Below are 9,530 nucleotides of genomic sequence, written 5' to 3' on the forward strand. Positions count from 1 at the left end.
TGAAATCGTATCAGAGTTACTTCTGTTCACGTCAAACTGTTAAAGGGCATTTGATCTAATTGAGGTTAAGAGAAAAGTCATAATTTTTTCATGATCACATAAACAGTAATCAGGAAAGTATTTGAGTCCTACACTTAAGGATTTCAAAGTTCTCAAGTTTTCATATGACTTTTCTTTCCCTCTGAGGAAACTATACCTCAGAGTAAAGAATATCCAGTTGCATCCAAAATGCCAGTAGCAAAATACTTCATTATGCCCACATTTGGACAATGAGTCATTTTGTCATGACAGAAAGCAAAAAAGTGTTTAAAATAAAAAGAAAGAAAAGGATGGTATTATGTCAAAGAGACTGTGGCCATCTGAAAACTGGCAAAAGATAAAATGATGAAATAAAAAAATAGTAACCAAAAGAATAAAATAAACATCCATCTGTGAATATGCACTGATCTTAATAAAAGACTGAGTAAAAAAGTATTTGAGAAAGAAGAGAAAAATCTCCCATATTAGAGAATTTTACATCTTTACAGCAGATGTTCCATTTTCAAAGAAGAGTAGAAACCCCATCCCTGAAGTGTGGTCTGAGCATAATGACTTTGTTCTGTGGTAATGGTATAGAAAAGTAGAGGGTAGGAGAAATCAACTTCACAGCAAAGAAATCTGACAGACACTACCTCAGTCAGGACCAAGGAAAATATCGACAATGACAAGTCACATGTATGGTTTGAACCCTTGATATGATATCATGAGAAGGATTTTCAACTCTATGGTTTTCCTCCCAAGGACCCTTAACTGAAGTCTAATCATGAGAAAAACATCAGACACATCATATTTGAAGGACTTTCTACAAAATACCTTACCAATACCCCTCAAAGCTGTCACTGTCAATATTATATATACATAAAAAGAAAGTCTGAGAGACTGTTCAGTTTAGACAGCTTAAGTAGAAAAGATGAATAAGTAAAATATAATATATTTTTTGAAGCCGGGGGGTATAGGAGACTGAACCCAGGTCCCTTACCACTGAACTATATCCCCAGCCCTTTGTATTTTATTTTATTTTATTTTATTTTGAGAGGGTCTCACTAAGATACTGAGGCTGTCCTTGAACTTGGAAATTCTCCACCTCAGCCTCACAAGTCACTGGGCCTGGCAAAATACAGAGTATCTTGAGTGAGATTCCAGAAGGGAAAAAGCAAAGAGGTAAAACCCAATGGATTCTAAATAAAATGTGAACTTTAATTTAAAATAATACATCATTATTAGTTTCTCAGTTATGATAAATGCACCATTGTAATATAAGATGTTTGTACAAAATGGAGATTGGGTGTAGGGTATACAGGAACTCTTTGTAGTGTTCTTGAAAACTTTCTGTAAACTAACACTACACTAAAATTATAAAGTCTTATTTTTTAAAAATGTGAGCATAAAATGTCTTAGTTATATGGTGAAGTGATCTTCAAGGATTTATAATTTATAAATAAATGATTCCTTTTGACAACTCAATGATGTAGTTGCTATCAGCATTCCCAAAGTCTCAGGGAGGTTTTATAAGTTGCTCAAGATAAAAAAAATCAGACAACAGATCAGTATTTGAACTTATTCTATCTAACCCTGAAGTGTGTATTCCTAATCCCTATCCTATGCTCTCTCTAATATACAACACTTTTTATTCTGTCTAATCCTTGAATTTTCATTTTTTTCTTCGTGAAAATACTTTTGCTATTTAGAGTAAAATACATTTTGATTCCATTCACTTTATATTTAAGAAACTTTGTCTTTAGGCTTTATAGCCACATTTTAGTTTTGTTGTAAACAGGAAATGACTAACAATGAACTTGATATCTGACAACATTCAAACATTCAAAGAAGCTTGGAAAGAACAGCTTATAAACAGCTGCTTGGTAGCCTAAGGTAAAATTCGTGGATGTAGCATAAGATTCTTTCCTACAAGATTTACTCATAAGTGAAACAGTACTAGGGAAAGTAAGTATATGCAAAAAAAAAAAAAAAAAAAAAAAGTTAAGAATTAAAATGAGAACACAATAATTTAAGTAGCATGATATTTTAAAATTCTGTTATAAGACGACTTCATTGACTGGGGTGTATATCTTTAATAAGAATCTCTCCAATTTGAAGGGGAGTTGTCCACCAGGGTGGAGGGCATTTACTCTGATATATCATCAAACAAAAGCTTTCCTCAAGGTGTGCTCAGGTGACCCAACCCTGAAGCTACAAATTAATTGGCAATGGCACATGGGAAATGATAGACTGTTGCTAAAATGTCAAATAGAGTTCTAAAACAGAAAGTTACTGCAGACAAGTAAAGAATGCAAACCATTTATAAATGAGTTTTTTTTTTTTTTTTTTAATGAAGGGTTTTTCATGGCTTAATAAAAGAAGACATTTTAGCAGGAGAAATCTGGAACACAATGACAGAAAATAACAGTTATACAGTCACTTAGAGGCAAAAGAATAATTTTTAATAAAAATGTTGAGAGGTGTGAAAGTAAAATCTAGTCCTCTAGAAACTGTAAAAACAATTTTTGTATAAACAAAATATATTATCATTACTAAATTTAGTTTAAGGTTTGATATTTTTCCAGAACAGACCTGCTTGTTAGTTGAGAAAATGATTGAATAGTGTATTTTTTAAATACACTTTTGAGACTTTCACATTTTCACATTTTTTTATTTATGTGGTTTTCTTTTTCAAATCAGATTTCCAATGAGGGCATCTTAACAAACTCTAACAACTTGGACAGGAAAACCTCTCTCCTTGCAATATAGCTTTCCCCTTTAGAACAGATATTAATACTTTATTTCTACTATTGATTTAATAGATATTTCAAATTGTTTTCCAATTAGTCTTCATTCTAAGAAGATTTTAACTCTATAGTCAATAAATAACTTTACTAAATAAAGCATTTCAAATATGACTGTTAGAAGCAGTTATGGTTCGTCGCTAGTTCCCAGAAACACTCCACAGATACAGGTCTCACACAAGGAAACTGATGGACCAATGACATATTAGAACATAATGTGCGAGGCAGGAAGATTACGGCAGCGTAAGCCAGAAATTCCTGTAACGTGAGAGGCCGGGAGAACGCAGATTGACAGGTGGTGGGGGAAGCCAGATTCCTTACAATGACTTTTTGTGGTATTAGGATATTTGTAGAAACCTTAACTAGCCTTAACTTCCTAAAATTTTTGGACTAGATTAGACATTTTGTTTTTCAAGCTCTTGAGATTCTATTATTACTGTTGCCAATTCAATGAGTCTCAGTCTTAAGGAAATTCTTAATGTTTGATAACAAATACTATAAATGTGATGTATAGAGCAAACAAAATATGTTTTTAGACTCACACAGGGACATTAGACTGAACTCCATTAATAGAACCCTTGTTGTTTTATGTTTTAAAACACAACCTTTGTGTGAAGGTGCCTATGGTGCATAATCTCCATACTCCTGAGGTTTCTCTGTGTGAGAGAATTTGTTTCTGTCATTTGGTTAAAGGTAAAACTTTAAAGTTAAAACGTTAAAGAATTTTAAAGAGCAATTAGACAAACCAAAGAAATTAAAGGGATACGAATTGGAAAAGAAGAACTCAAACTATCCCTGTTCGCTGATGACATGATTATATATTTAGAGGAACCTGGAAATTCCACCAGAAAACTCTTAGAACTCATAAGTGATTTCAGTAAAGTAGCAGGTTACAAGATCAATGCCCATAAATCCAACGCATTTTTATACATAAGTGATGAATCTTCAGAAAGAGAAATTAGGAAAACTACCCCATTCACAATAGCCTCGAAAAAAATAAAATACTTGGGAATCAATCTCACAAAAGAGGTGAAAGACCTCTACAATGAGAACTATACAACACTAAAGAAAGAAATTAAAGAACACCTTAGAAGATGGAAAGATCTTCCATGTTCTTGGATAGGAAGAATTAATATTGTCAAAATGGCCATACTACCTAAAGTGCTATACAAATTCAATGCAATTCCAATTAAAATCCCAATTGTGTACCTTACAGAAATAGAGCAAGCAATTATGAAATTCATCTGGAAGAATAAGAAACCCAGAATAGCTAAAGCAATCCTTAGCAGGAAGAGTGAAACAGGGGGTATTGCAATACCAGATCTTCAACTCTACTACAAAGCAATAGTAACAAAAACGGCATGATATTGGTACCAAAATAGAAAGGTAGATCAATGGTACAGAATAGAGGACACGGACACAAACCCAAATAAATACAATTTTCTCATACTAGACAAAGGTGCCAAAAATATGCAATGGAGAAAAGATAGCCTCTTCAACAAATGGTGCTGGGAGAATTGGAAATCCATATGCAACAGAATGAAACTAAACCCATATCTCTCACCATGCACGAAACTAAACTCAAAATGGATTAAGGACCTCGGAATCAGACCAGAGACCCTGCAGATTATAGAAGAAAAAGTAGGTCCAAATCTTCACCTTGTTGGTCTAGGACCAGACTTCCTTAACAGGACTCCCATAGCACAAGAAATAAAAGCTAGAATCAACCACTGGGATAGATTCAAACTAAAAAGCTTTCTCTCAGCAAAGGAAACTATCAGCAATGCGAAGAAAGAGCCTACAGAGTGGGAGAATATCTTTGCCAATCATACTTCAGATAGAGCACTAATCTCCAGAATCTATAAAGAACTCAAAAAACTCTACTCCAAGAATTCAAATAGTCCAGTCAACAAATGGGCTAAGGAAATGAATAGACACTTCACAGAAGAAGATCTACAAGCAATCAACAAACATATCGAAAAATGTTCAACATCTCTAGTAATAAGAGAAATGCAAATCAAAACCACCCTAAGATTCCATCTCACCCCAATTAGAATGGCAATTATCAAGAATACGAGCAACAACAGGTGTTGGCGAGGATGTGGGGAGAAAGGTACACTCATACACTGCTGGTGGGGCTGCAAATTAGTGCAGCCACTCTGGAAAGCAGTGTGGAGATTCCTTAGAAAACTTGGAATGGAACCACCATTTGACCCAGCTATCCCACTCCTTGGCCTATACCCAAAGGACTTAAAATCTGCATACTACAGAGATACAGCCACATCAATGTTCATAGCTGCTCAATTCACAATAGCCAGACTGTGGAACCAACCTAGATGCCCTTCAATTGATGAGTGGATAAAGAAACTGTGGTATATATATACAATGGAATATTACTCAGCCATAAAGAATGATAAAATTATGACATTTGCAGGCAAATGGATGAAATTGGAGAATATCATGCTAAGTGAGATAGGCCGATCTCAAAAAGCCAAAGGACCAATGATATCGCTGATAAGTGGAGGATGACACATAATGGGGGGGAGGGAAGGGTTAGAGTTAGGGTTAGGGAGGGGGGCAAGTATGGAGGAAGGAACTACTGTATAGAGGGTAAAGAGGGGTGGGAGGGGTGGGGGGAAGGGAAAAAATAACAGAATGAATCAAACAACATTGCTCTATGTAAATTTATGATTACACAAATGGTATGCCTTTACGCCATGTACAAACAGAGAAACAACATGTATCCCATTTGTTTACAATAAAAAAAAAAAAAAAAAAAAGAATTTTAAAGAAAGTAAGTGTCTTTCAGGAGACTCTTCACATTCCTCCCATTTTTCTTGACCCTTCCTACTGTATAGTCTTCCAGAAAAGAATTATAATTCTATTATTTAATCTTCTTTCAGCTTTAGTTTTATCTGATCTTGTAGGCAAGTCAAGTAATAGGCTATTATTCAATGCCCCTGTATTTTTACATCCTGATATGTACAAAGGGTATCCTACTGTTATGGTTTGGATCACAAGTATTCTGCAAAGGCCCATGTGTAAATGGCTTGTTAAAGGCCTGTGGCACTACAAGGGAGGGGGAGGAACCATTAGAAGGTCGGACCTAGTGGAAGGAAGATAGGTTGTCAGAGGCGTGCCTGTGGGGGTGGATATTTGCCTCCCCTCTTGGTCCCTTCCCTTCTTTCTCCTTGCTTCACAGCTGCTATGAGGTGAACAAACTTCCTCTACCATGTGCTTTACCATCATGATGATCTGCCTTGCCACAGAGACAAAGCACCAGTGCCAGATGACCATGGACTAAAACCTCTGAAATCATGAGCCAAAATTTTCTTTTTTAAAAGTTCAATATCTCAGGTATTTTATCATGGAGAAGAAAAGCTAACACACCAACTGAGAATACAATATATGAGGAGAACCCATGTTTAACAAGCAATGCTTCCATTTTGAATGTCAGAGATTATTAGTCCCTTTTTCTTCATAGACAGGGATCATCAGGCTTCTATACCATTACTAAGTATGATCATAAGACAAGCCCTTTTCCATTCCTTTCTGACACCCCCTTTTGCCAGCCCAATGATCAAATATTTGCTCTGTAAGACCCAGTTCTTCTAGAAGGACTTGTTTCCATATCCTTGTTTCCACCTCCAATATAATACACTAGTCTGTCTATGTGCAGGTCCACATGTATTATTTTTACAAATAAAACTTTCTTGAATGTATGTGCTTATAATGCCTCTTTTCCCTAAAAATGTGTTTAGCAAATTTCAAACTTATGTAGAAAATGTCCTAAGAATAACACAGTGAAAATTCATATGAACTTTATTTAGAAACACAAATTATAAACATTCTGCATTATTTGCTTTATCCTCTCATATGTATCTTAATATCAGTTCAACTCCCTTAAAATAACCTCTGTGAATTTCTTTCTTTTGATCTTTAAGATGGTTAGCTTTTTATGTCAACTGGCCTTGGACAAGTTTTTCAGTTGTTTGGTAAACACCAATCTAAAATGTTGCTATGACTGTTTATTTTTAGCCATGCTTTGCATTTCAATCAGTAGTTATGGATTCAATTACTTTAATTAAAGCAGATTACCCTTTGTTATGTGAGTGGGCCTCACCTAATCAAGTGAAATTTTATAAACAAAGACTGAGATTACCCCAAGAAGAAGAAATTCTCATGCAATCTGGAAGTCCTGCCTGATTTTCCCAGCTTACTGTCCTGCTAAGTTAATATTCAAAACTCTAATATCAACTGTTACCTGAATCTTCAGTCTGACAGCCTGCTCTACAGAACGTGAACTCTACAGCTCCAGCATAAGCTGATTGCTTAAAATTGATTTCTTTCTCCCTCCCCACCCCACACACATCCTACAGGTACTTTTTCTCTGGAGAGTCCTTACTACTATAATCTTTAAGACTTTGTTATATTCTTAGCAGAGAGCAACTCTCTTGGTATACTGTAGGAGAATACATAAAGAAAATACAGTGTATTAAAAGAAAGTAGTTTGAAGAAACAAGACTTAAATTACTCCAAGTACTTTAGTAGTTATCTTGATTCTCAGCTTACTTTTTATTTGTTCTGCTGCTACATCTGCTTCTCCCAAATTTCATATAGGTTTGCTTGGAGGCTAGATTGAGGAATAACTATGTGAGTCTTCTTTTATTTTATATACTGCATAAAAGATATACCAGAAATCTGTCTACACAAAAACAAAAGTAATACAAAAGTAATAAGACACTGGGAAAGCTAATCCATCTTCATCATCTGTATGACAGAAAGTATTTATTCACTCTCATTGATTCACTATGGTAAGATAATCAGAATCAGCACCCAGTCCCAAACACACACCAAGCAAATGGAGCATGTAATGAGTATTCAGGCAGTAGACTGGGAATTGAAAACCAAATCAAGATGCCTCGAAAAGCATGCACAATGGAAAGATTCTAGGATGATGGCAAAGGATAAAAGTATCAAGAATCTATCTTCTCACCTAGACAACAATTGCAGTTGCAATTCTAATGTAGCTATTTTGTAATTCTCCAGTGGAATTCAAGGTTTTCAGATTCCAGTGAAAGACTTAGGCAGGGACATGTAGTCACTTTTGGTCCATTCTAGCCCCTAGCGCAGTAGCAGTCTTCCATCCCTCAAGCCCCAGTCCCCTGCCAGACAGCCATGCCCATGTTCCTGAAGCACATGATACACAACGTGAAGGATGCAGACTGGGCAGTGAAGACCCTCTGCTCCAAATACCAGGGATCCGTGTTCCTGCTGCTGCTTTTAACCATAAGGTATAGATCAAGAGGCAGACAGTCTATTCTTTAAGAACCTCCTCATAGAACTGAAATGACTTCCAAACAATTTAAAACAGTCATCTAAGTTTTCTTTTATTATTTCTCTATTTTTATCCACACTTCATTTTTCCCTTTTTATTCTTATTTTAGGAGCCACACATTAAAGAGTAGATCATTTAAAAACAACCATGTATACAAAATAATTTAAGAAGTCACTATACATGACTGAGGAAAGGTACAGCCTCAGAAGAAAGCTGAGAAGGCCTTAAGTTTACATGTCAAGCGAATCTGGAGCACAGAAACAGCCTAACACAATCAAGAAACAGAAACAAAAGCCAGCAAACCAGGAAGGAGGAGAAAAATCTAATTTCTGGAGTTTATTTAATTCAAATGTTTAATATTTATCACCAACAATAAAAAACGCAGAGTGTTATGTGCTAGTCTTTTGAGACCACTATAATAAAATATCACATAATGATTGACTTAAATGACAAACATTTATTTATTACAGTTCTGGAGGCTGGATATCCATGAGGGTTCCATAATGGAGACAACTTGGTGAGGATTTGTTTTTGCTGGTGTGCAATGGAGCAACATCTTGCTGTGGAAAGAGAGGTTGGTCTTCTGAATCTTTCTCACTTGATGAAAGCATTAGTCCCACCATGAGGACTTCACCTTCAAAAAAAAAAAAAAAAAAAAAAAAAAAAAAAAAGTGCTGGGGTATCCTTAAGAGGCAGAGCACTGCTGGATGCAATCTTCAGTACTGCTAAATAAATAAGTAAAATGCAAAACAAATCAGTAATATAGGAAACAAGTAGAAAAAGACAAATTCCTCTTCATCAGTAATTACTTGAAATATAATTAAATTAAACCCTCCAAGCAGAAGACAGAGTGGCAGAATGAATTTAAAGAATGTCAACACTCTGATCTAACCATCTGCGGTCCATAAGACACTCACTTTAGATACAAGGACACAAATAGGTCAAAGATGAAAGAACCAAAAAAAAAAAAAAAATATATATATATATATATATATATATATATATATATATATTTCAGGAAATTAGAAACTAAAAGAGAACAAGTGTAGCTAAACTAATATCAGATGAAATAAACTTTAAATCACAGAAGGTTGAAAGAGACAAGGAAAACATTATGTATTAATAACAGTTTCAGTATAGCAAAAAGTTATAACAATTACAAGCATATATGCACCTAATGACAGGCTATTAAAACATATGAAGCAAACATTTATAGAATTGAAGGGAGGAATAGATCTACCAAAGTAGTCTCCAATGACTTTAATACCCCACTATCAATAATAGATAAAACAACCAGTCTTTACATGAAGAAGGTAATTGAGTTATTGAACCACATAGTAAAACAACTAGATCTAGTAGGTATAATATAC

Source organism: Sciurus vulgaris, assembly GCF_902686455.1.
Source record: "Sciurus vulgaris genome assembly, chromosome: 1".
In the NCBI taxonomy this organism is placed as follows: Eukaryota; Metazoa; Chordata; class Mammalia; order Rodentia; family Sciuridae; genus Sciurus; species Sciurus vulgaris.